At 46.0% G+C, this 25,903-nt stretch overlaps 17 non-coding genes and 4 pseudogenes across 17 annotated transcripts; all 21 read right to left on the reverse strand.

The window, feature by feature from the left end:
- Positions 1-372: 372 nt before the first annotated feature.
- LOC141189111 (U2 spliceosomal RNA) lies at positions 373-563 on the reverse strand. Its single transcript, XR_012263182.1, has one exon. It is a non-coding gene; the product is annotated as a U2 spliceosomal RNA (small nuclear RNA).
- Positions 564-1,683: 1,120 nt separating this feature from the next.
- Positions 1,684-1,874, reverse strand: LOC141184122 (U2 spliceosomal RNA). Its single transcript, XR_012258907.1, has one exon. It is a non-coding gene; the product is annotated as a U2 spliceosomal RNA (small nuclear RNA).
- A 1,120-nt stretch (positions 1,875-2,994) lies between these two features.
- LOC141189112 (U2 spliceosomal RNA) lies at positions 2,995-3,185 on the reverse strand. The gene has a single exon (XR_012263183.1). It is a non-coding gene; the product is annotated as a U2 spliceosomal RNA (small nuclear RNA).
- A 1,120-nt stretch (positions 3,186-4,305) lies between these two features.
- On the reverse strand, positions 4,306-4,496 carry LOC141189113 (U2 spliceosomal RNA). Its single transcript, XR_012263184.1, has one exon. It is a non-coding gene; the product is annotated as a U2 spliceosomal RNA (small nuclear RNA).
- A 1,121-nt stretch (positions 4,497-5,617) lies between these two features.
- Positions 5,618-5,808, reverse strand: LOC141189114 (U2 spliceosomal RNA). Its single transcript, XR_012263185.1, has one exon. It is a non-coding gene; the product is annotated as a U2 spliceosomal RNA (small nuclear RNA).
- Positions 5,809-6,928: 1,120 nt separating this feature from the next.
- Positions 6,929-7,119, reverse strand: LOC141189115 (U2 spliceosomal RNA). The gene has a single exon (XR_012263186.1). It is a non-coding gene; the product is annotated as a U2 spliceosomal RNA (small nuclear RNA).
- Positions 7,120-8,237: 1,118 nt separating this feature from the next.
- On the reverse strand, positions 8,238-8,428 carry LOC141189116 (U2 spliceosomal RNA). The gene has a single exon (XR_012263187.1). It is a non-coding gene; the product is annotated as a U2 spliceosomal RNA (small nuclear RNA).
- Positions 8,429-9,548: 1,120 nt separating this feature from the next.
- Positions 9,549-9,739, reverse strand: LOC141185062 (U2 spliceosomal RNA). Its single transcript, XR_012259759.1, has one exon. It is a non-coding gene; the product is annotated as a U2 spliceosomal RNA (small nuclear RNA).
- Positions 9,740-10,856: 1,117 nt separating this feature from the next.
- LOC141189118 (U2 spliceosomal RNA) lies at positions 10,857-11,047 on the reverse strand. The gene has a single exon (XR_012263189.1). It is a non-coding gene; the product is annotated as a U2 spliceosomal RNA (small nuclear RNA).
- A 1,118-nt stretch (positions 11,048-12,165) lies between these two features.
- On the reverse strand, positions 12,166-12,356 carry LOC141189119 (U2 spliceosomal RNA). Its single transcript, XR_012263190.1, has one exon. It is a non-coding gene; the product is annotated as a U2 spliceosomal RNA (small nuclear RNA).
- A 1,120-nt stretch (positions 12,357-13,476) lies between these two features.
- On the reverse strand, positions 13,477-13,667 carry LOC141189120 (U2 spliceosomal RNA). Its single transcript, XR_012263191.1, has one exon. It is a non-coding gene; the product is annotated as a U2 spliceosomal RNA (small nuclear RNA).
- A 1,124-nt stretch (positions 13,668-14,791) lies between these two features.
- Positions 14,792-14,982, reverse strand: LOC141189121 (U2 spliceosomal RNA). Its single transcript, XR_012263192.1, has one exon. It is a non-coding gene; the product is annotated as a U2 spliceosomal RNA (small nuclear RNA).
- A 1,127-nt stretch (positions 14,983-16,109) lies between these two features.
- LOC141186003 (U2 spliceosomal RNA) lies at positions 16,110-16,295 on the reverse strand. The gene has a single exon (XR_012260569.1). It is a non-coding gene; the product is annotated as a U2 spliceosomal RNA (small nuclear RNA).
- Positions 16,296-17,084: 789 nt separating this feature from the next.
- LOC141186239 (U2 spliceosomal RNA) lies at positions 17,085-17,176 on the reverse strand (annotated as a pseudogene).
- Positions 17,177-18,295: 1,119 nt separating this feature from the next.
- LOC141185868 (U2 spliceosomal RNA) lies at positions 18,296-18,481 on the reverse strand. Its single transcript, XR_012260466.1, has one exon. It is a non-coding gene; the product is annotated as a U2 spliceosomal RNA (small nuclear RNA).
- Positions 18,482-19,270: 789 nt separating this feature from the next.
- LOC141186240 (U2 spliceosomal RNA) lies at positions 19,271-19,362 on the reverse strand (annotated as a pseudogene).
- A 1,119-nt stretch (positions 19,363-20,481) lies between these two features.
- LOC141185878 (U2 spliceosomal RNA) lies at positions 20,482-20,667 on the reverse strand. Its single transcript, XR_012260475.1, has one exon. It is a non-coding gene; the product is annotated as a U2 spliceosomal RNA (small nuclear RNA).
- Positions 20,668-21,456: 789 nt separating this feature from the next.
- Positions 21,457-21,548, reverse strand: LOC141186242 (U2 spliceosomal RNA; annotated as a pseudogene).
- A 1,118-nt stretch (positions 21,549-22,666) lies between these two features.
- Positions 22,667-22,852, reverse strand: LOC141185879 (U2 spliceosomal RNA). Its single transcript, XR_012260476.1, has one exon. It is a non-coding gene; the product is annotated as a U2 spliceosomal RNA (small nuclear RNA).
- A 789-nt stretch (positions 22,853-23,641) lies between these two features.
- On the reverse strand, positions 23,642-23,733 carry LOC141186290 (U2 spliceosomal RNA; annotated as a pseudogene).
- A 1,119-nt stretch (positions 23,734-24,852) lies between these two features.
- On the reverse strand, positions 24,853-25,043 carry LOC141189122 (U2 spliceosomal RNA). Its single transcript, XR_012263193.1, has one exon. It is a non-coding gene; the product is annotated as a U2 spliceosomal RNA (small nuclear RNA).
- Positions 25,044-25,903: the final 860 nt, after the last annotated feature.

The following is a 25,903-nucleotide window of genomic DNA, read 5'->3' on the forward strand; positions in this document are numbered from 1 at the left end:
AAATAGATGGTGTGTGTGCAACAATATACTGAAAGGTCAATTATATTGTGCAGCTTATCTCACCACCTGTAGTTATTTAGGTGAAAGCTCCAAAATGCTTGCCTAATATGTCTGTTTATACAAAAGGAAGTATAGAGGGAGAGCTAGATAGATAGCATTGCATTACATTACATTACATGGCAATGCAATGCACAGTTGCTGAAGTTGAACCAAAATGAGCTTGTCATCTGGCTTCTGCAACTTTTAACATGAAAAATCCAATGAGGAGAAGAAAAGCAAAGCCAAAGAGTCCATCCCAAAATCCGACAAACAAGCAAAATGAACAAAAAGCATTGAATTCAATTCTTTCTGATTTTAGAAACTGCATTAAAGAAGGGGTGCACCGGTCCTGGAGATACTGCAATACCAGGTCAATGCGTGGAGTGGACAGAGCAAGCTCTTTTTCCATCTCCCTGTTCTAAAAATCCATTTAATATATGGTCCCCAGATAGGGGACGTATCAGATATTAAACTGATAAGAACAGATACTACACTTGATCTTAGCCAAAAGGCCGAGAAGCGATAACCAGAATTGGTTTCCGACTACGGTGCCACCCAAGGATTCTGAAAAGTCCATTTGTGGAGATGGCCACCTGGACTCCCGTTAAGAAGACATGCTGTCAACCTCTAGATCCCTCACATGCCTGCACTTTTCGGCTTGCTGCTGCTGCAATCCACGCGTTTTAGATCTGCATAACTCCACCTCTTTTAGCACAGTACCCTCAACCCCCAGCTGTTCCCACCCGCCTCAACACCGTTGGAAGGGAGGAGAACCAATTAAGGCGGGGGGGGGGTGGAACGAGCAGCTGTCTACCCTTAGCAGGAGGGTTGCTGATTAATTACCTCTCCTGCTGCTGATGCTGCTGGCTGTCCAGCAGCAGACTGAAGGTGGCTGCTGCTGTGCGCAGGTATATAAAGGCTCAGAGCCTATTATGACACGCGCAGCCAGCGTTCCATTGCCACATTCCGTCTACTGCAGGCGGGATACCTGGATGGCTGAATGTCACTGAGAAGCTCACAGAGACCGCCATAAGCAACAGTTTAAAAGAATGCCACAGACTAATCAACCAAACTTTTTGGGTTGGTTTCTCTTTTATAGTCTGCAGGCATTAAATGAAAGAAGTCAGTGTTCCAGCAGAGGGAGACAACGTTTCAGAAAAGGCATTGTAGCAAACCAAAAAAGAAATTTTAAGCGCAGCAGAGTAACCAGCTCACATACCTGTTAGCTCAGGTGAGTTTAAAAGGCTGCTGTTGATAACAAGGGCATTTGCTAAATAGATGGTGTGTGTGCAACAATATACTGAAAGGTCAATTATATTGTGCAGCTTATCTCACCACCTGTAGTTATTTAGGTGAAAGCTCCAAAATGCTTGCCTAATATGTCTGTTTATCCAAAAGGAAGTATAGAGGGAGAGCTAGATAGATAGCATTGCATTACATTACATTACATGGCAATGCAATGCACAGTTGCTGAAGTTGAACCAAAATGAGCTTGTCATCTGGCTTCTGCAACTTTTAACATGAAAAATCCAATGAGGAGAAGAAAAGCAAAGCCAAAGAGTCCATCCCAAAATCCGACAAACAAGCAAAATGAACAAAAAGCATTGAATTCAATTCTTTCTGATTTTAGAAACTGCATTAAAGAAGGGGTGCACCGGTCCTGGAGATACTGCAACACCAGGTCAATGCGTGGAGTGGACAGAGCAAGCTCTTTTTCCATCTCCCTGTTCTAAAAATCCATTTAATATATGGTCCCCAGATAGGGGACGTATCAGATATTAAACTGATAAGAACAGATACTACACTTGATCTTAGCCAAAAGGCCGAGAAGCGATAACCAGAATTGGTTTCCGACTACGGTGCCACCCAAGGATTCTGAAAAGTCCATTTGTGGAGATGGCCACCTGGACTCCCGTTAAGAAGACATGCTGTCAACCTCTAGATCCCTCACATGCCTGCACTTTTCGGCTTGCTGCTGCTGCAATCCACGTGTTTTAGATCTGCATAACTCCACCTCTTTTAGCACAGTACCCTCAACCCCCGGCTGTTCCCACCCGCCTCAACACCGTTGGAAGGGAGGAGAACCAATTAAGGCGGGGGGGGGGTGGAACGAGCAGCTGTCTACCCTTAGCAGGAGGGTTGCTGATTAATTACCTCTCCTGCTGCTGCTGCTGCTGGCTGTCCAGCAGCAGACTGAAGGTGGCTGCTGCTGTGCGCAGGTATATAAAGGCTCAGAGCCTATTATGACACGCGCAGCCAGTGTTCCATTGCCACATTCCGTCTACTGCAGGCGGGATACCTGGATGGCTGAATGTCACTGAGAAGCTCACAGAGACCGCCATAAGCAACAGTTTAAAAGAATGCCACAGACTAATCAACCAAACTTTTTGGGTTGGTTTCTCTTTTATAGTCTGCAGGCATTAAATGAAAGAAGTCAGTGTTCCAGCAGAGGGAGACCATGTTTCAGAAAAGGCATTGTAGCAAACCAAAAAAGAAATTTTAAGCGCAGCAGAGTAACCAGCTCACATACCTGTTAGCTCAGGTGAGTTTAAAAGGCTGCTGTTGATAACAAGGGCATTTGCTAAATAGATGGTGTGTGTGCAACAATATACTGAAAGGTCAATTATATTGTGCAGCTTATCTCACCACCTGTAGTTATTTAGGTGAAAGCTCCAAAATGCTTGCCTAATATGTCTGTTTATCCAAAAGGAAGTATAGAGGGAGAGCTAGATAGATAGCATTGCATTACATTACATTACATGGCAATGCAATGCACAGTTGCTGAAGTTGAACCAAAATGAGCTTGTCATCTGGCTTCTGCAACTTTTAACATGAAAAATCCAATGAGGAGAAGAAAAGCAAAGCCAAAGAGTCCATCCCAAAATCCGACAAACAAGCAAAATGAACAAAAAGCATTGAATTCAATTCTTTCTGATTTTAGAAACTGCATTAAAGAAGGGGTGCACCGGTCCTGGAGATACTGCAATACCAGGTCAATGCGTGGAGTGGACAGAGCAAGCTCTTTTTCCATCTCCCTGTTCTAAAAATCCATTTAATATATGGTCCCCAGATAGGGGACGTATCAGATATTAAACTGATAAGAACAGATACTACACTTGATCTTAGCCAAAAGGCCGAGAAGCGATAACCAGAATTGGTTTCCGACTACGGTGCCACCCAAGGATTCTGAAAAGTCCATTTGTGGAGATGGCCACCTGGACTCCCGTTAAGAAGACATGCTGTCAACCTCTAGATCCCTCACATGCCTGCACTTTTCGGCTTGCTGCTGCTGCAATCCACGCGTTTTAGATCTGCATAACTCCACCTCTTTTAGCACAGTACCCTCAACCCCCGGCTGTTCCCACCCGCCTCAACACCGTTGGAAGGGAGGAGAACCGATTAAGGCGGGGGGGGGGTGGAACGAGCAGCCGTCTACCCTTAGCAGGAGGGTTGCTGATTAATTACCTCTCCTGCTGCTGCTGCTGCTGGCTGTCCAGCAGCAGACTGAAGGTGGCTGCTGCTGTGCGCAGGTATATAAAGGCTCAGAGCCTATTATGACACGCGCAGCCAGCGTTCCATTGCCACATTCCGTCTACTGCAGGCGGGATACCTGGATGGCTGAATGTCACTGAGAAGCTCACAGAGACCGCCATAAGCAACAGTTTAAAAGAATGCCACAGACTAATCAACCAAACTTTTTGGGTTGGTTTCTCTTTTATAGTCTGCAGGCATTAAATGAAAGAAGTCAGTGTTCCAGCAGAGGGAGACAACGTTTCAGAAAAGGCATTGTAGCAAACCAAAAAAGAAATTTTAAGCGCAGCAGAGTAACCAGCTCACATACCTGTTAGCTCAGGTGAGTTTAAAAGGCTGCTGTTGATAACAAGGGCATTTGCTAAATAGATGGTGTGTGTGCAACAATATACTGAAAGGTCAATTATATTGTGCAGCTTATCTCACCACCTGTAGTTATTTAGGTGAAAGCTCCAAAATGCTTGCCTAATATGTCTGTTTATCCAAAAGGAAGTATAGAGGGAGAGCTAGATAGATAGCATTGCATTACATTACATTACATGGCAATGCAATGCACAGTTGCTGAAGTTGAACCAAAATGAGCTTGTCATCTGGCTTCTGCAACTTTTAACATGAAAAATCCAATGAGGAGAAGAAAAGCAAAGCCAAAGAGTCCATCCCAAAATCCGACAAACAAGCAAAATGAACAAAAAGCATTGAATTCAATTCTTTCTGATTTTAGAAACTGCATTAAAGAAGGGGTGCACCGGTCCTGGAGATACTGCAATACCAGGTCAATGCGTGGAGTGGACAGAGCAAGCTCTTTTTCCATCTCCCTGTTCTAAAAATCCATTTAATATATGGTCCCCAGATAGGGGACGTATCAGATATTAAACTGATAAGAACAGATACTACACTTGATCTTAGCCAAAAGGCCGAGAAGCGATAACCAGAATTGGTTTCCGACTACGGTGCCACCCAAGGATTCTGAAAAGTCCATTTGTGGAGATGGCCACCTGGACTCCCGTTAAGAAGACATGCTGTCAACCTCTAGATCCCTCACATGCCTGCACTTTTCGGCTTGCTGCTGCTGCAATCCACGCGTTTTAGATCTGCATAACTCCACCTCTTTTAGCACAGTACCCTCAACCCCCGGCTGTTCCCACCCGCCTCAACACCGTTGGAAGGGAGGAGAACCAATTAAGGCGGGGGGGGGGGGGGTGGAACGAGCAGCTGTCTACCCTTAGCAGGAGGGTTGCTGATTAATTACCTCTCCTGCTGCTGCTGCTGCTGGCTGTCCAGCAGCAGACTGAAGGTGGCTGCTGCTGTGCGCAGGTATATAAAGGCTCAGAGCCTATTATGACACGCGCAGCCAGTGTTCCATTGCCACATTCCGTCTACTGCAGGCGGGATACCTGGATGACTGAATGTCACTGAGAAGCTCACAGAGACCGCCATAAGCAACAGTTTAAAAGAATGCCACAGACTAATCAACCAAACTTTTTGGGTTGGTTTCTCTTTTATAGTCTGCAGGCATTAAATGAAAGAAGTCAGTGTTCCAGCAGAGGGAGACGTTTCAGAAAAGGCATTGTAGCAAACCAAAAAAGAAATTTTAAGCGCAGCAGAGTAACCAGCTCACATACCTGTTAGCTCAGGTGAGTTTAAAAGGCTGCTGTTGATAACAAGGGCATTTGCTAAATAGATGGTGTGTGTGCAACAATATACTGAAAGGTCAATTATATTGTGCAGCTTATCTCACCACCTGTAGTTATTTAGGTGAAAGCTCCAAAATGCTTGCCTAATATGTCTGTTTATCCAAAAGGAAGTATAGAGGGAGAGCTAGATAGATAGCATTGCATTACATTACATTACATGGCAATGCAATGCACAGTTGCTGAAGTTGAACCAAAATGAGCTTGTCATCTGGCTTCTGCAACTTTTAACATGAAAAATCCAATGAGGAGAAGAAAAGCAAAGCCAAAGAGTCCATCCCAAAATCCGACAAACAAGCAAAATGAACAAAAAGCATTGAATTCAATTCTTTCTGATTTTAGAAACTGCATTAAAGAAGGGGTGCACCGGTCCTGGAGATACTGCAATACCAGGTCAATGCGTGGAGTGGACAGAGCAAGCTCTTTTTCCATCTCCCTGTTCTAAAAATCCATTTAATATATGGTCCCCAGATAGGGGACGTATCAGATATTAAACTGATAAGAACAGATACTACACTTGATCTTAGCCAAAAGGCCGAGAAGCGATAACCAGAATTGGTTTCCGACTACGGTGCCACCCAAGGATTCTGAAAAGTCCATTTGTGGAGATGGCCACCTGGACTCCCGTTAAGAAGACATGCTATCAACCTCTAGATCCCTCACATGCCTGCACTTTTCGGCTTGCTGCTGCTGCAATCCACGCGTTTTAGATCTGCATAACTCCACCTCTTTTAGCACAGTACCCTCAACCCCCGGCTGTTCCCACCCGCCTCAACACCGTTGGAAGGGAGGAGAACCAATTAAGGCGGGGGGGGGGTGGAACGAGCAGCTGTCTACCCTTAGCAGGAGGGTTGCTGATTAATTACCTCTCCTGCTGCTGCTGCTGCTGGCTGTACAGCAGCAGACTGAAAGTGGCTGCTGCTGTGCGCAGGTATATAAAGGCTCAGAGCCTATTATGACACGCGCAGCCAGCGTTCCATTGCCACTTTCCGTCTACTGCAGGCGGGATACCTGGATGGCTGAATGTCACTGAGAAGCTCACAGAGACCGCCATAAGCAACAGTTTAAAAGAATGCCACAGACTAATCAACCAAACTTTTTGGGTTGGTTTCTCTTTTATAGTCTGCAGGCATTAAATGAAAGAAGTCAGTGTTCCAGCAGAGGGAGACAACGTTTCAGAAAAGGCATTGTAGCAAACCAAAAAAGAAATTTTAAGCGCAGCAGAGTAACCAGCTCACATACCTGTTAGCTCAGGTGAGTTTAAAAGGCTGCTGTTGATAACAAGGGCATTTGCTAAATAGATGGTGTGTGTGCAACAATATACTGAAAGGTCAATTATATTGTGCAGCTTATCTCACCACCTGTAGTTATTTAGGTGAAAGCTCCAAAATGCTTGCCTAATATGTCTGTTTATCCAAAAGGAAGTATAGAGGGAGAGCTAGATAGATAGCATTGCATTACATTACATTACATGGCAATGCAATGCACAGTTGCTGAAGTTGAACCAAAATGAGCTTGTCATCTGGCTTCTGCAACTTTTAACATGAAAAATCCAATGAGGAGAAGAAAAGCAAAGCCAAAGAGTCCATCCCAAAATCCGACAAACAAGCAAAATGAACAAAAAGCATTGAATTCAATTCTTTCTGATTTTAGAAACTGCATTAAAGAAGGGGTGCACCGGTCCTGGAGATACTGCAATACCAGGTCAATGCGTGGAGTGGACAGAGCAAGCTCTTTTTCCATCTCCCTGTTCTAAAAATCCATTTAATATATGGTCCCCAGATAGGGGACGTATCAGATATTAAACTGATAAGAACAGATACTACACTTGATCTTAGCCAAAAGGCCGAGAAGCGATAACCAGAATTGGTTTCCGACTACGGTGCCACCCAAGGATTCTGAAAAGTCCATTTGTGGAGATGGCCACCTGGACTCCCGTTAAGAAGACATGCTGTCAACCTCTAGATCCCTCACATGCCTGCACTTTTCGGCTTGCTGCTGCTGCAATCCACGCGTTTTAGATCTGCATAACTCCACCTCTTTTAGCACAGTACCCTCAACCCCTGGCTGTTCCCACCCGCCTCAACACCGTTGGAAGGGAGGAGAACCAATTAAGGCGGGGGGGGGGGTGGAACGAGCAGCTGTCTACCCTTAGCAGGAGGGTTGCTGATTAATTACCTCTCCTGCTGCTGCTGCTGCTGGCTGTCCAGCAGCAGACTGAAGGTGGCTGCTGCTGTGCGCAGGTATATAAAGGCTCAGAGCCTATTATGACACGCGCAGCCAGCGTTCCATTGCCACATTCCGTCTACTGCAGGCGGGATACCTGGATGGCTGAATGTCACTGAGAAGCTCACAGAGACCGCCATAAGCAACAGTTTAAAAGAATGCCACAGACTAATCAACCAAACTTTTTGGGTTGGTTTCTCTTTTATAGTCTGCAGGCATTAAATGAAAGAAGTCAGTGTTCCAGCAGAGGGAGACGTTTCAGAAAAGGCATTGTAGCAAACCAAAAAAGAAATTTTAAGCGCAGCAGAGTAACCAGCTCACATACCTGTTAGCTCAGGTGAGTTTAAAAGGCTGCTGTTGATAACAAGGGCATTTGCTAAATAGATGGTGTGTGTGCAACAATATACTGAAAGGTCAATTATATTGTGCAGCTTATCTCACCACCTGTAGTTATTTAGGTGAAAGCTCCAAAATGCTTGCCTAATATGTCTGTTTATCCAAAAGGAAGTATAGAGGGAGAGCTAGATAGATAGCATTGCATTACATTACATTACATGGCAATGCAATGCACAGTTGCTGAAGTTGAACCAAAATGAGCTTGTCATCTGGCTTCTGCAACTTTTAACATGAAAAATCCAATGAGGAGAAGAAAAGCAAAGCCAAAGAGTCCATCCCAAAATCCGACAAACAAGCAAAATGAACAAAAAGCATTGAATTCAATTCTTTCTGATTTTAGAAACTGCATTAAAGAAGGGGTGCACCGGTCCTGGAGATACTGCAATACCAGGTCAATGCGTGGAGTGGACAGAGCAAGCTCTTTTTCCATCTCCCTGTTCTAAAAATCCATTTAATATATGGTCCCCAGATAGGGGACGTATCAGATATTAAACTGATAAGAACAGATACTACACTTGATCTTAGCCAAAAGGCCGAGAAGCGATAACCAGAATTGGTTTCCGACTACGGTGCCACCCAAGGATTCTGAAAAGTCCATTTGTGGAGATGGCCACCTGGACTCCCGTTAAGAAGACATGCTATCAACCTCTAGATCCCTCACATGCCTGCACTTTTCGGCTTGCTGCTGCTGCAATCCACGCGTTTTAGATCTGCATAACTCCACCTCTTTTAGCACAGTACCCTCAACCCCCGGCTGTTCCCACCCGCCTCAACACCGTTGGAAGGGAGGAGAACCAATTAAGGCGGGGGGGGGGTGGAACGAGCAGCTGTCTACCCTTAGCAGGAGGGTTGCTGATTAATTACCTCTCCTGCTGCTGCTGCTGCTGGCTGTACAGCAGCAGACTGAAGGTGGCTGCTGCTGTGCGCAGGTATATAAAGGCTCAGAGCCTATTATGACACGCGCAGCCAGTGTTCCATTGCCACATTCCGTCTACTGCAGGCGGGATACCTGGATGGCTGAATGTCACTGAGAAGCTCACAGAGACCGCCATAAGCAACAGTTTAAAAGAATGCCACAGACTAATCAACCAAACTTTTTGGGTTGGTTTCTCTTTTATAGTCTGCAGGCATTAAATGAAAGAAGTCAGTGTTCCAGCAGAGGGAGACAACGTTTCAGAAAAGGCATTGTAGCAAACCAAAAAAGAAATTTTAAGCGCAGCAGAGTAACCAGCTCACATACCTGTTAGCTCAGGTGAGTTTAAAAGGCTGCTGTTGATAACAAGGGCATTTGCTAAATAGATGGTGTGTGTGCAACAATATACTGAAAGGTCAATTATATTGTGCAGCTTATCTCACCACCTGTAGTTATTTAGGTGAAAGCTCCAAAATGCTTGCCTAATATGTCTGTTTATCCAAAAGGAAGTATAGAGGGAGAGCTAGATAGATAGCATTGCATTACATTACATTACATGGCAATGCAATGCACAGTTGCTGAAGTTGAACCAAAATGAGCTTGTCATCTGGCTTCTGCAACTTTTAACATGAAAAATCCAATGAGGAGAAGAAAAGCAAAGCCAAAGAGTCCATCCCAAAATCCGACAAACAAGCAAAATGAACAAAAAGCATTGAATTCAATTCTTTCTGATTTTAGAAACTGCATTAAAGAAGGGGTGCACCGGTCCTGGAGATACTGCAATACCAGGTCAATGCGTGGAGTGGACAGAGCAAGCTCTTTTTCCATCTCCCTGTTCTAAAAATCCATTTAATATATGGTCCCCAGATAGGGGACGTATCAGATATTAAACTGATAAGAACAGATACTACACTTGATCTTAGCCAAAAGACCGAGAAGCGATAACCAGAATTGGTTTCCGACTACGGTGCCACCCAAGGATTCTGAAAAGTCCATTTGTGGAGATGGCCACCTGGACTCCCGTTAAGAAGACATGCTGTCAACCTCTAGATCCCTCACATGCCTGCACTTTTCGGCTTGCTGCTGCTGCAATCCACGCGTTTTAGATCTGCATAACTCCACCTCTGTTAGCACAGTACCCTCAACCCCCGGCTGTTCCCACCCGCCTCAACACCGTTGGAAGGGAGGAGAACCAATTAAGGCGGGGGGGGGGTGGAACGAGCAGCTGTCTACCCTTAGCAGGAGGGTTGCTGATTGATTACCTCTCCTGCTGCTGCTGCTGGCTGTCCAGCAGCAGACTGAAGGTGGCTGCTGCTGTGCGCAGGTATATAAAGGCTCAGAGCCTATTATGACACGCGCAGCCAGCGTTCCATTGCCACATTCCGTCTACTGCAGGCGGGATACCTGGATGGCTGAATGTCACTGAGAAGCTCACAGAGACCGCCATAAGCAACAGTTTAAAAGAATGCCACAGACTAATCAACCAAACTTTATGGGTTGGTTTCTCTTTTATAGTCTGCAGGCATTAAATGAAAGAAGTCAGTGTTCCAGCAGAGGGAGACAACGTTTCAGAAAAGGCATTGTAGCAAACCAAAATAGAAATTTTAAGCGCAGCAGAGTAACCAGCTCACATACCTGTTAGCTCAGGTGAGTTTAAAAGGCTGCTGTTGATAACAAGGGCATTTGCTAAATAGATGGTGTGTGTGCAACAATATACTGAAAGGTCAATTATATTGTGCAGCTTATCTCACCACCTGTAGTTATTTAGGTGAAAGCTCCAAAATGCTTGCCTAATATGTCTGTTTATCCAAAAGGAAGTATAGAGGGAGAGCTAGATAGATAGCATTGCATTACATTACATTACATGGCAATGCAATGCACAGTTGCTGAAGTTGAACCAAAATGAGCTTGTCATCTGGCTTCTGCAACTTTTAACATGAAAAATCCAATGAGGAGAAGAAAAGCAAAGCCAAAGAGTCCATCCCAAAATCCGACAAACAAGCAAAATGAACAAAAAGCATTGAATTCAATTCTTTCTGATTTTAGAAACTGCATTAAAGAAGGGGTGCACCGGTCCTGGAGATACTGCAATACCAGGTCAATGCGTGGAGTGGACAGAGCAAGCTCTTTTTCCATCTCCCTGTTCTAAAAATCCATTTAATATATGGTCCCCAGATAGGGGACGTATCAGATATTAAACTGATAAGAACAGATACTACACTTGATCTTAGCCAAAAGGCCGAGAAGCGATAACCAGAATTGGTTTCCGACTACGGTGCCACCCAAGGATTCTGAAAAGTCCATTTGTGGAGATGGCCACCTGGACTCCCGTTAAGAAGACATGCTGTCAACCTCTAGATCCCTCACATGCCTGCACTTTTCGGCTTGCTGCTGCTGCAATCCACGCGTTTTAGATCTGCATAACTCCACCTCTTTTAGCACAGTACCCTCAACCCCCGGCTGTTCCCACCCGCCTCAACACCGTTGGAAGGGAGGAGAACCAATTAAGGCGGGGGGGGGGGTGGAACGAGCAGCTGTCTACCCTTAGCAGGAGGGTTGCTGATTAATTACCTCTCCTGCTGCTGCTGCTGCTGGCTGTCCAGCAGCAGACTGAAGGTGGCTGCTGCTGTGTGCAGGTATATAAAGGCTCAGAGCCTATTATGACACGCGCAGCCAGCGTTCCATTGCCACATTCCGTCTACTGCAGGCGGGATACCTGGATGGCTGAATGTCACTGAGAAGCTCACAGAGACCGCCATAAGCAACAGTTTAAAAGAATGCCACAGACTAATCAACCAAACTTTTTGGGTTGGTTTCTCTTTTATAGTCTGCAGGCATTAAATGAAAAAAGTCAGTGTTCCAGCAGAGGGAGACGTTTCAGAAAAGGCATTGTAGCAAACCAAAAAAGAAATTTTAAGCGCAGCAGAGTAACCAGCTCACATACCTGTTAGCTTAGGTGAGTTTAAAAGGCTGCTGTTGATAACAAGGGCATTTGCTAAATAGATGGTGTGTGTGCAACAATATACTGAAAGGTCAATTATATTGTGCAGCTTATCTCACCACCTGTAGTTATTTAGGTGAAAGCTCCAAAATGCTTGCCTAATATGTCTGTTTATCCAAAAGGAAGTATAGAGGGAGAGCTAGATAGATAGCATTGCATTACATTACATTACATGGCAATGCAATGCACAGTTGCTGAAGTTGAACCAAAATGAGCTTGTCATCTGGCTTCTGCAACTTTTAACATGAAAAATCCAATGAGGAGAAGAAAAGCAAAGCCAAAGAGTCCATCCCAAAATCCGACAAACAAGCAAAATGAACAAAAAGCATTGAATTCAATTCTTTCTGATTTTAGAAACTGCATTAAAGAAGGGGTGCACCGGTCCTGGAGATACTGCAATACCAGGTCAATGCGTGGAGTGGACAGAGCAAGCTCTTTTTCCATCTCCCTGTTCTAAAAATCCATTTAATATATGGTCCCCAGATAGGGGACGTATCAGATATTAAACTGATAAGAACAGATACTACACTTGATCTTAGCCAAAAGGCCGAGAAGCGATAACCAGAATTGGTTTCCGACTACGGTGCCACCCAAGGATTCTGAAAAGTCCATTTGTGGAGATGGCCACCTGGACTCCCGTTAAGAAGACATGCTGTCAACCTCTAGATCCCTCACATGCCTGCACTTTTCGACTTGCTGCTGCTGCAATCCACGCGTTTTAGATCTGCATAACTCCACCTCTTTTAGCACAGTACCCTCAACCCCCGGCTGTTCCCACCCGCCTCAACACCGTTGGAAGGGAGGAGAACCAATTAAGGCGGGGGGGGGGTGGAACGAGCAGCTGTCTACCCTTAGCAGGAGGGTTGCTGATTAATTACCTCTCCTGCTGCTGCTGCTGCTGGCTGTCCAGCAGCAGACTGAAGGTGGCTGCTGCTGTGCGCAGGTATATAAAGGCTCAGAGCCTATTATGACATGCGCAGCCAGCGTTCCATTGCCACATTCCGTCTACTGCAGGCGGGATACCTGGATGGCTGAATGTCACTGAGAAGCTCACAGAGACCGCCATAAGCAACAGTTTAAAAGAATGCCACAGACTAATCAACCAAACTTTTTGGGTTGGTTTCTCTTTTATAGTCTGCAGGCATTAAATGAAAGAAGTCAGTGTTCCAGCAGAGGGAGACAACGTTTCAGAAAAGGCATTGTAGCAAACCAAAAAAGAAATTTTAAGCGCAGCAGAGTAACCAGCTCACATACCTGTTAGCTCAGGTGAGTTTAAAAGGCTGCTGTTGATAACAAGGGCATTTGCTAAATAGATGGTGTGTGTGCAACAATATACTGAAAGGTCAATTATATTGTGCAGCTTATCTCACCACCTGTAGTTATTTAGGTGAAAGCTCCAAAATGCTTGCCTAATATGTCTGTTTATCCAAAAGGAAGTATAGAGGGAGAGCTAGATAGATAGCATTGCATTACATTACATTACATGGCAATGCAATGCACAGTTGCTGAAGTTGAACCAAAATGAGCTTGTCATCTGGCTTCTGCAACTTTTAACATGAAAAATCCAATGAGGAGAAGAAAAGCAAAGCCAAAGAGTCCATCCCAAAATCCGACAAACATGCAAAATGAACAAAAAGCATTGAATTCAATTCTTTCTGATTTTAGAAACTGCATTAAAGAAGGGGTGCACCGGTCCTGGAGATACTGCAATACCAGGTCAATGCGTGGAGTGGACAGAGCAAGCTCTTTTTCCATCTCCCTGTTCTAAAAATCCATTTAATATATGGTCCCCAGATAGGGGACGTATCAGATATTAAACTGATAAGAACAGATACTACACTTGATCTTAGCCAAAAGGCCGAGAAGCGATAACCAGAATTGGTTTCCGACTACGGTGCCACCCAAGGATTCTGAAAAGTCCATTTGTGGAGATGGCCACCTGGACTCCCGTTAAGAAGACATGCTGTCAACCTCTAGATCCCTCACATGCCTGCACTTTTCGGCTTGCTGCTGCTGCAATCCACGCGTTTTAGATCTGCATAACTCCACCTCTTTTAGCACAGTACCCTCAACCCCCGGCTGTTCCCACCCGCCTCAACACCGTTGGAAGGGAGGAGAACCAATTAAGGCGGGGGGGGGGGTTGAACGAGCAGCTGTCTACCCTTAGCAGGAGGGTTGCTGATTAATTACCTCTCCTGCTGCTGCTGCTGCTGCTGGCTGTCCAGCAGCAGACTGAAGGTGGCTGCTGCTGTGCGCAGGTATATAAAGGCTCAGAGCCTATTATGACACGCGCAGCCAGAGTTCCATTGCCACATTCCGTCTACTGCAGGCGGGATACCTGGATGGCTGAATGTCACTGAGAAGCTCACAGAGACCGCCATAAGCAACAGTTTAAAAGAATGCCACAGACTAATCAACCAAACTTTTTGGGTTGGTTTCTCTTTTATAGTCTGCAGGCATTAAATGAAAGAAGTCAGTGTTCCAGCAGAGGGAGACAACGTTTCAGAAAAGGCATTGTAGCAAACCAAAAAAGAAATTTTAAGCGCAGCAGAGTAACCAGCTCACATACCTGTTAGCTCAGGTGAGTTTAAAAGGCTGCTGTTGATAACAAGGGCATTTGCTAAATAGATGGTGTGTGTGCAACAATATACTGAAAGGTCAATTATATTGTGCAGCTTATCTCACCACCTGTAGTTATTTAGGTGAAAGCTCCAAAATGCTTGCCTAATATGTCTGTTTATCCAAAAGGAAGTATAGAGGGAGAGCTAGATAGATAGCATTGCATTACATTACATTACATGGCAATGCAATGCACAGTTGCTGAAGTTGAACCAAAATGAGCTTGTCATCTGGCTTCTGCAACTTTTAACATGAAAAATCCAATGAGGAGAAGAAAAGCAAAGCCAAAGAGTCCATCCCAAAATCCGACAAACATGCAAAATGAACAAAAAGCATTGAATTCAATTCTTTCTGATTTTAGAAACTGCATTAAAGAAGGGGTGCACCGGTCCTGGAGATACTGCAATACCAGGTCAATGCGTGGAGTGGACAGAGCAAGCTCTTTTTCCATCTCCCTGTTCTAAAAATCCATTTAATATATGGTCCCCAGATAGGGGACGTATCAGATATTAAACTGATAAGAACAGATACTACACTTGATCTTAGCCAAAAGGCCGAGAAGCGATAACCAGAATTGGTTTCCGACTACGGTGCCACCCAAGGATTCTGAAAAGTCCATTTGTGGAGATGGCCACCTGGACTCCCGTTAAGAAGACATGCTGTCAACCTCTAGATCCCTCACATGCCTGCACTTTTCGGCTTGCTGCTGCTGCAATCCACGCGTTTTAGATCTGCATAACTCCACCTCTTTTAGCACAGTACCCTCAACCCCCGGCTGTTCCCACCCGCCTCAACACCGTTGGAAGGGAGGAGAACCAATTAAGGCGGGGGGGGGGGTTGAACGAGCAGCTGTCTACCCTTAGCAGGAGGGTTGCTGATTAATTACCTCTCCTGCTGCTGCTGCTGCTGCTGCTGGCTGTCCAGCAGCAGACTGAAGGTGGCTGCTGCTGTGCGCAGGTATATAAAGGCTCAGAGCCTATTATGACACGCGCAGCCAGCGTTCCATTGCCACATTCCGTCTACTGCAGGCGGGATACCTGGATGGCTGAATGTCACTGAGAAGCTCACAGAGACCGCCATAAGCAACAGTTTAAAAGAATGCCACAGACTAATCAACCAAACTTTTTGGGTTGGTTTCTCTTTTATAGTCTGCAGGCATTAAATGAAAGAAGTCAGTGTTCCAGCAGAGGGAGACAACGTTTCAGAAAAGTCATTGTAGCAAACCAAAAAAGAAATTTTAAGCGCAGCAGAGTAACCAGCTCACATACCTGTTAGCTCAGGTGAGTTTAAAAGGCTGCTGTTGATAACAAGGGCATTTGCTAAATAGATGGTGTGTGTGCAACAATATACTGAAAGGTCAATTATATTGTGCAGCTTATCTCACCACCTGTAGTTATTTAGGTGAAAGCTCCAAAATGCTTGCCTAATATGTCTGTTTATCCAAAAGGAAGTATAGAGGGAGAGCTAGATAGATAGCATTGCATTACATTACATTACATGGCAATGCAATGCACAGTTGCTGAAGTTGAACCAAAATGAGCTTGTCATCTGGCTTCTGCAACTTTTAACATGAAAAATCCAATGAGGAGAAGAAAAGCAAAGCCAAAGAGTCCATCCCAAAATCCGACAAACAAGCAAAATGAACAAAAAGCATTGAATTCAATTCTTTCTGATTTTAGAAACTGCATTAAAGAAGGGGTGCACCGGTCCTGGAGATACTGCAATACCAGGTCAATGCGTGGAGTGGACAGAGCAAGCTCTTTTTCCATCTCCCTGTTCTAAAAATCCATTTAATATATGGTCCCCAGATACGGGACGTATCAGATATTAAACTGATAAGAACAGATTTTTTTTTTTTTTATCGAAAGCCCGAATTCGTGTACAAAACCCGAGTGCGCTTAAAAAAGTGACAAGTGCCACAAAAAAAGTGCACTAGTATGCTGGTCTTCTTGAAACCCTCTCCAAAAGGAGAAGGGTCCCCCAAACCATTCCCCGTCCCTCCGAGCCAAAAGGCCACAGCGAGGAACAGGGACAAAAAGCCACCTCCAGCCGAAGCCAGAGGCGACCCAATCTAACCCCCAGCACCTGCCCGAGTTCTCACCCGAGCAAGGCACTGGGAGCCAAAGACTGTGCTCCCCTCCCGGAAGAGGGGAGCCAACAACGCTCTCCTCCCGAAAGAGGAGAGCCAGGGGGGTTCAGGGGGGAGCGGAACCTGATGGCCACACACTCCCCCCCTAGACCTGCCAAGAGAGGAACCCGTAAGGGAACTGCATCCCGACAAAATCCTAGTAGGACGTGACACACGTGAATAAGTGGACACACAGTGACAAAGAAATTAAATAAATAGTGAAGGTTTCACAGTATAATACTGCCCGGACCTTCGACCGGGAATTGAAAAATTCCCCATCCTAAGGCCAGAAGGCCCGGAATAAGGGTGTGTGCGAAGAAAGAAAATTTGAAGTGCTTGTGCAAATGTGCCATAAACTCAAGTGGGGTTCCCAATCCCAGTGAGTTAAGGCACCCCAGGGTCACCATTCCTGGGGCACTTCACACTTCGGGCTTTCGATCTTCCCCGGCCCAATGGCGTCGATCCTGGGGGGCCATGCTTTCCACCAGATGACTATATTAGCCACCTGGCGTACTAACAAGCGCCTAAACCCCAGTGTGCATAATGTATCAATCTACTAGGGCGGCCAACATCCAAAACCGCCTTTTCGAAAGATACTACACTTGATCTTAGCCAAAAGGCCGAGAAGCGATAACCAGAATTGGTTTCCGACTACGGTGCCACCCAAGGATTCTGAAAAGTCCATTTGTGGAGATGGCCACCTGGACTCCCGTTAAGAAGACATGCTGTCAACCTCTAGATCCCTCACATGCCTGCACTTTTCGGCTTGCTGCTGCTGCAATCCACGCGTTTTAGATCTGCATAACTCCACCTCTTTTAGCACAGTACCCTCAACCCCCGGCTGTTCCCACCCGCCTCAACACCGTTGGAAGGGAGGAGAACCAATTAAGGCGGGGGGGGGTGGAACGAGCAGCTGTCTACCCTTAGCAGGAGGGTTGCTGATTAATTACCTCTCCTGCTGCTGCTGCTGCTGGCTGTCCAGCAGCAGACTGAAGGTGGCTGCTGCTGTGCGCAGGTATATAAAGGCTCAGAGCCTATTATGACACGCGCAGCCAGCGTTCCATTGCCACATTCCGTCTACTGCAGGCGGGATACCTGGATGGCTGAATGTCACTGAGAAGCTCACAGAGACCGCCATAAGCAACAGTTTAAAAGAATGCCACAGACTAATCAACCAAACTTTTTGGGTTGGTTTCTCTTTTATAGTCTGCAGGCATTAAATGAAAGAAGTCAGTGTTCCAGCAGAGGGAGACAACGTTTCAGAAAAGGCATTGTAGCAAACCAAAAAAGAAATTTTAAGCGCAGCAGAGTAACCAGCTCACATACCTGTTAGCTCAGGTGAGTTTAAAAGGCTGCTGTTGATAACAAGGGCATTTGCTAAATAGATGGTGTGTGTGCAACAATATACTGAAAGGTCAATTATATTGTGCAGCTTATCTCACCACCTGTAGTTATTTAGGTGAAAGCTCCAAAATGCTTGCCTAATATGTCTGTTTATCCAAAAGGAAGTATAGAGGGAGAGCTAGATAGATAGCATTGCATTACATTACATTACATGGCAATGCAATGCACAGTTGCTGAAGTTGAACCAAAATGAGCTTGTCATCTGGCTTCTGCAACTTTTAACATGAAAAATCCAATGAGGAGAAGAAAAGCAAAGCCAAAGAGTCCATCCCAAAATCCGACAAACAAGCAAAATGAACAAAAAGCATTGAATTCAATTCTTTCTGATTTTAGAAACTGCATTAAAGAAGGGGTGCACCGGTCCTGGAGATACTGCAATACCAGGTCAATGCGTGGAGTGGACAGAGCAAGCTCTTTTTCCATCTCCCTGTTCTAAAAATCCATTTAATATATGGTCCCCAGATAGGGGACGTATCAGATATTAAACTGATAAGAACAGATTTTTTTTTTTTTTATCGAAAGCCCGAATTCGTGTACAAAACCTGAGTGCGCTTAAAAAAGTGACAAGTGCCACAAAAAAAGTGCACTAGGATGCTGGTCTTCTTGAAACCCTCTCCAAAAGGAGAAGGGTCCCCCAAACCATTCCCCGTCCCTCCGAGCCAAAAGGCCACAGCGAGGAACAGGGACAAAAAGCCACCTCCAGCCGAAGCCAGAGGCGACCCAATCTTACCCCCAGCACCTGCCCGAGTTCTCACCCGAGCAAGGCACTGGGAGCCAAAGACTGTGCTCCCCTCCCGGAAGAGGGGAGCCAACAACGCTCTCCTCCCGAAAGAGGAGAGCCAGGGGGGTTCAGGGGGGAGCGGAACCTGATGGCCACACACTCCCCCCCTAGACCTGCCAAGAGAGGAACCCGTAAGGGAACCGCATCCCGACAAAATCCTAGTAGGACGTGACACACGTGAATAAGTGGACACACAGTGACAAAGAAATTAAATAAATAGTGAAGGTTTCACAGTATAATACTGCCCGGACCTTCGACCGGGAATTGAAAAATTCCCCATCCTAAGGCCAGAAGGCCCGGAATAAGGGTGTGTGCGAAGAAAGAAAATTTGAAGTGCTTGTGCAAATGTGCCATAAACTCAAGTGGGGTTCCCAATCCCAGTGAGTTAAGGCACCCCAGGGTCACCATTCCTGGGGCACTTCACACTTCGGGCTTTCGATCTTCCCCGGCCCAATGGCGTCGATCCTGGGGGGCCATGCTTTCCACCAGATGACTATATTAGCCACCTGGCGTACTAACAAGCGCCTAAACCCCAGTGTGCATAATGTATCAATCTACTAGGGCGGCCAACATCCAAAACCGCCTTTTCGAAAGATACTACACTTGATCTTAGCCAAAAGGCCGAGAAGCGATAACCAGAATTGGTTTCCGACTACGGTGCCACCCAAGGATTCTGAAAAGTCCATTTGTGGAGATGGCCACCTGGACTCCCGTTAAGAAGACATGCTGTCAACCTCTAGATCCCTCACATGCCTGCACTTTTCGGCTTGCTGCTGCTGCAATCCACGCGTTTTAGATCTGCATAACTCCACCTCTTTTAGCACAGTACCCTCAACCCCCGGCTGTTCCCACCCGCCTCAACACCGTTGGAAGGGAGGAGAACCAATTAAGGCGGGGGGGGGTGGAACGAGCAGCTGTCTACCCTTAGCAGGAGGGTTGCTGATTAATTACCTCTCCTGCTGCTGCTGCTGCTGGCTGTCCAGCAGCAGACTGAAGGTGGCTGCTGCTGTGCGCAGGTATATAAAGGCTCAGAGCCTATTATGACACGCGCAGCCAGCGTTCCATTGCCACATTCCGTCTACTGCAGGCGGGATACCTGGATGGCTGAATGTCACTGAGAAGCTCACAGAGACCGCCATAAGCAACAGTTTAAAAGAATGCCACAGACTAATCAACCAAACTTTTTGGGTTGGTTTCTCTTTTATAGTCTGCAGGCATTAAATGAAAGAAGTCAATGTTCCAGCAGAGGGAGACAACGTTTCAGAAAAGGCATTGTAGCAAACCAAAAAAGAAATTTTAAGCGCAGCAGAGTAACCAGCTCACATACCTGTTAGCTCAGGTGAGTTTAAAAGGCTGCTGTTGATAACAAGGGCATTTGCTAAATAGATGGTGTGTGTGCAACAATATACTGAAAGGTCAATTATATTGTGCAGCTTATCTCACCACCTGTAGTTATTTAGGTGAAAGCTCCAAAATGCTTGCCTAATATGTCTGTTTATCCAAAAGGAAGTATAGAGGGAGAGCTAGATAGATAGCATTGCATTACATTACATTACATGGCAATGCAATGCACAGTTGCTGAAGTTGAACCAAAATGAGCTTGTCATCTGGCTTCTGCAACTTTTAACATGAAAAATCCAATGAGGAGAAGAAAAGCAAAGCCAAAGAGTCCATCCCAAAATCCGACAAACAAGCAAAATGAACAAAAAGCATTGAATTCAATTCTTTCTGATTTTAGAAACTGCATTAAAGAAGGGGTGCACCGGTCCTGGAGATACTGCAATACCAGGTCAATGCGTGGAGTGGACAGAGCAAGCTCTTTTTCCATCTCCCTGTTCTAAAAATCCATTTAATATATGGTCCCCAGATAGGGGACGTATCAGATATTAAACTGATAAGAACAGATTTTTTTTTTTTTTATCGAAAGCCCGAATTCGTGTACAAAACCCGAGTGCGCTTAAAAAAGTGACAAGTGCCACAAAAAAAGTGCACTAGGATGCTGGTCTTCTTGAAACCCTCTCCAAAAGGAGAAGGGTCCCCCAAACCATTCCCCGTCCCTCCGAGCCAAAAGGCCACAGCGAGGAACAGGGACAAAAAGCCACCTCCAGCCGAAGCCAGAGGCGACCCAATCTTACCCCCAGCACCTGCCCGAGTTCTCACCCGAGCAAGGCACTGGGAGCCAAAGACTGTGCTCCCCTCCCGGAAGAGGGGAGCCAACAACGCTCTCCTCCCGAAAGAGGAGAGCCAGGGGGGTTCAGGGGGGAGCGGAACCTGATGGCCACACACTCCCCCCCTAGACCTGCCAAGAGAGGAACCCGTAAGGGAACCGCATCCCGACAAAATCCTAGTAGGACGTGACACACGTGAATAAGTGGACACACAGTGACAAAGAAATTAAATAAATAGTGAAGGTTTCACAGTATAATACTGCCCGGACCTTCGACCGGGAATTGAAAAATTCCCCATCCTAAGGCCAGAAGGCCCGGAATAAGGGTGTGTGCGAAGAAAGAAAATTTGAAGTGCTTGTGCAAATGTGCCATAAACTCAAGTGGGGTTCCCAATCCCAGTGAGTTAAGGCACCCCAGGGTCACCATTCCTGGGGCACTTCACACTTCGGGCTTTCGATCTTCCCCGGCCCAATGGCGTCGATCCTGGGGGGCCATGCTTTCCACCAGATGACTATATTAGCCACCTGGCGTACTAACAAGCGCCTAAACCCCAGTGTGCATAATGTATCAATCTACTAGGGCGGCCAACATCCAAAACCGCCTTTTCGAAAGATACTACACTTGATCTTAGCCAAAAGGCCGAGAAGCGATAACCAGAATTGGTTTCCGACTACGGTGCCACCCAAGGATTCTGAAAAGTCCATTTGTGGAGATGGCCACCTGGACTCCCGTTAAGAAGACATGCTGTCAACCTCTAGATCCCTCACATGCCTGCACTTTTCGGCTTGCTGCTGCTGCAATCCACGCGTTTTAGATCTGCATAACTCCACCTCTTTTAGCACAGTACCCTCAACCCCCGGCTGTTCCCACCCGCCTCAACACCGTTGGAAGGGAGGAGAACCAATTAAGGCGGGGGGGGTGGAACGAGCAGCTGTCTACCCTTAGCAGGAGGGTTGCTGATTAATTACCTCTCCTGCTGCTGCTGCTGCTGGCTGTCCAGCAGCAGACTGAAGGTGGCTGCTGCTGTGCGCAGGTATATAAAGGCTCAGAGCCTATTATGACACGCGCAGCCAGCGTTCCATTGCCACATTCCGTCTACTGCAGGCGGGATACCTGGATGGCTGAATGTCACTGAGAAGCTCACAGAGACCGCCATAAGCAACAGTTTAAAAGAATGCCACAGACTAATCAACCAAACTTTTTGGGTTGGTTTCTCTTTTATAGTCTGCAGGCATTAAATGAAAGAAGTCAGTGTTCCAGCAGAGGGAGACAACGTTTCAGAAAAGGCATTGTAGCAAACCAAAAAAGAAATTTTAAGCGCAGCAGAGTAACCAGCTCACATACCTGTTAGCTCAGGTGAGTTTAAAAGGCTGCTGTTGATAACAAGGGCATTTGCTAAATAGATGGTGTGTGTGCAACAATATACTGAAAGGTCAATTATATTGTGCAGCTTATCTCACCACCTGTAGTTATTTAGGTGAAAGCTCCAAAATGCTTGCCTAATATGTCTGTTTATCCAAAAGGAAGTATAGAGGGAGAGCTAGATAGATAGCATTGCATTACATTACATTACATGGCAATGCAATGCACAGTTGCTGAAGTTGAACCAAAATGAGCTTGTCATCTGGCTTCTGCAACTTTTAACATGAAAAATCCAATGAGGAGAAGAAAAGCAAAGCCAAAGAGTCCATCCCAAAATCCGACAAACAAACAAAATGAACAAAAAGCATTGAATTCAATTCTTTCTGATTTTAGAAACTGCATTAAAGAAGGGGTGCACCGGTCCTGGAGATACTGCAATACCAGGTCAATGCGTGGAGTGGACAGAGCAAGCTCTTTTTCCATCTCCCTGTTCTAAAAATCCATTTAATATATGGTCCCCAGATAGGGGACGTATCAGATATTAAACTGATAAGAACAGATTTTTTTTTTTTTTATCGAAAGCCCGAATTCGTGTACAAAACCCGAGTGCGCTTAAAAAAGTGACAAGTGCCACAAAAAAAGTGCACTAGGATGCTGGTCTTCTTGAAACCCTCTCCAAAAGGAGAAGGGTCCCCCAAACCATTCCCCGTCCCTCCGAGCCAAAAGGCCACAGCGAGGAACAGGGACAAAAAGCCACCTCCAGCCGAAGCCAGAGGCGACCCAATCTTACCCCCAGCACCTGCCCGAGTTCTCACCCGAGCAAGGCACTGGGAGCCAAAGACTGTGCTCCCCTCCCGGAAGAGGGGAGCCAACAACGCTCTCCTCCCGAAAGAGGAGAGCCAGGGGGGTTCAGGGGGGAGCGGAACCTGATGGCCACACACTCCCCCCCTAGACCTGCCAAGAGAGGAACCCGTAAGGGAACCGCATCCCGACAAAATCCTAGTAGGACGTGACACACGTGAATAAGTGGACACACAGTGACAAAGAAATTAAATAAATAGTGAAGGTTTCACAGTATAATACTGCCCGGACCTTCGACCGGGAATTGAAAAATTCCCCATCCTAAGGCCAGAAGGCCCGGAATAAGGGTGTGTGCGAAGAAAGAAAATTTGAAGTGCTTGTGCAAATGTGCCATAAACTCAAGTGGGGTTCCCAATCCCAGTGAGTTAAGGCACCCCAGGGTCACCATTCCTGGGGCACTTCACACTTCGGGCTTTCGATCTTCCCCGGCCCAATGGCGTCGATCCTGGGGGGCCATGCTTAACACCAGATGACTATATTAGCCACCTGGCGTACTAACAAGCGCCTAAACCCCTGTGTGCATAATGTATCAATCTACTAGGGCGGCCAACATCCAAAACCGCCTTTTCGAAAGATACTACACTTGATCTTAGCCAAAAGGCCGAGAAGCGATAACCAGAATTGGTTTCCGACTACGGTGCCACCCAAGGATTCTGAAAAGTCCATTTGTGGAGATGGCCACCTGGACTCCCGTTAAGAAGACATGCTGTCAACCTCTAGATCCCTCACATGCCTGCACTTTTCGGCTTGCTGCTGCTGCAATCCACGCGTTTTAGATCTGCATAACTCCACCTCTTTTAGCACAGTACCCTCAACCCCCGGCTGTTCCCACCCGCCTCAACACCGTTGGAAGGGAGGAGAACCAATTAAGGCGGGGGGGGGTGGAACGAGCAGCTGTCTACCCTTAGCAGGAGGGTTGCTGATTAATTACCTCTCCTGCTGCTGCTGCTGCTGGCTGTCCAGCAGCAGACTGAAGGTGGCTGCTGCTGTGCGCAGGTATATAAAGGCTCAGAGCCTATTATGACACGCGCAGCCAGCGTTCCATTGCCACATTCCGTCTACTGCAGGCGGGATACCTGGATGGCTGAATGTCACTGAGAAGCTCACAGAGACCGCCATAAGCAACAGTTTAAAAGAATGCCACAGACTAATCAACCAAACTTTTTCGGTTGGTTTCTCTTTTATAGTCTGCAGGCATTAAATGAAAGAAGTCAGTGTTCCAGCAGAGGGAGACAACGTTTCAGAAAAGGCATTGTAGCAAACCAAAAAAGAAATTTTAAGCGCAGCAGAGTAACCAGCTCACATACCTGTTAGCTCAGGTGAGTTTAAAAGGCTGCTGTTGATAACAAGGGCATTTGCTAAATAGATGGTGTGTGTGCAACAATATACTGAAAGGTCAATTATATTGTGCAGCTTATCTCACCACCTGTAGTTATTTAGGTGAAAGCTCCAAAATGCTTGCCTAATATGTCTGTTTATCCAAAAGGAAGTATAGAGGGAGAGCTAGATAGATAGCATTGCATTACATTACATTACATGGCAATGCAATGCACAGTTGCTGAAGTTGAACCAAAATGAGCTTGTCATCTGGCTTCTGCAACTTTTAACATGAAAAATCCAATGAGGAGAAGAAAAGCAAAGCCAAAGAGTCCATCCCAAAATCCGACAAACAAGCAAAATGAACAAAAAGCATTGAATTCAATTCTTTCTGATTTTAGAAACTGCATTAAAGAAGGGGTGCACCGGTCCTGGAGATACTGCAATACCAGGTCAATGCGTGGAGTGGACAGAGCAAGCTCTTTTTCCATCTCCCTGTTCTAAAAATCCATTTAATATATGGTCCCCAGATAGGGGACGTATCAGATATTAAACTGATAAGAACAGATACTACACTTGATCTTAGCCAAAAGGCCGAGAAGCGATAACCAGAATTGGTTTCCGACTACGGTGCCACCCAAGGATTCTGAAAAGTCCATTTGTGGAGATGGCCACCTGGACTCCCGTTAAGAAGACATGCTGTCAACCTCTAGATCCCTCACATGCCTGCACTTTTCGGCTTGCTGCTGCTGCAATCCACGCGTTTTAGATCTGCATAACTCCACCTCTTTTAGCACAGTACCCTCAACCCCCGGCTGTTCCCACCCGCCTCAACACCGTTGGAAGGGAGGAGAACCAATTAAGGCGGGGGGGGGGTGGAACGAGCAGCTGTCTACCCTTAGCAGGAGGGTTGCTGATTAATTACCTCTCCTGCTGCTGCTGCTGGCTGTCCAGCAGCAGACTGAAGGTGGCTGCTGCTGTGCGCAGGTATATAAAGGCTCAGAGCCTATTATGACACGCGCAGCCAGCGTTCCATTGCCACATTCCGTCTACTGCAGGCGGGATACCTGGATGGCTGAATGTCACTGAGAAGCTCACAGAGACCGCCATAAGCAACAGTTTAAAAGAATGCCACAGACTAATCAACCAAACTTTTTGGGTTGGTTTCTCTTTTATAGTCTGCAGGCATTAAATGAAAGAAGTCAGTGTTCCAGCAGAGGGAGACAACGTTTCAGAAAAGGCATTGTAGCAAACCAAAAAAGAAATTTTAAGCGCAGCAGAGTAACCAGCTCACATACCTGTTAGCTCAGGTGAGTTTAAAAGGCTGCTGTTGATAACAAGGGCATTTGCTAAATAGATGGTGTGTGTGCAACAATATACTGAAAGGTCAATTATATTGTGCAGCTTATCTCACCACCTGTAGTTATTTAGGTGAAAGCTCCAAAATGCTTGCCTAATATGTCTGT

The sequence above is a fragment of the Phyllobates terribilis genome, unplaced genomic scaffold, assembly GCF_046119375.1.
Source record: "Phyllobates terribilis strain yellow unplaced genomic scaffold, ASM4611937v1 Scaffold_40__1_contigs__length_11209783, whole genome shotgun sequence".
Lineage (NCBI taxonomy): Eukaryota > Metazoa > Chordata > Amphibia > Anura > Dendrobatidae > Phyllobates > Phyllobates terribilis.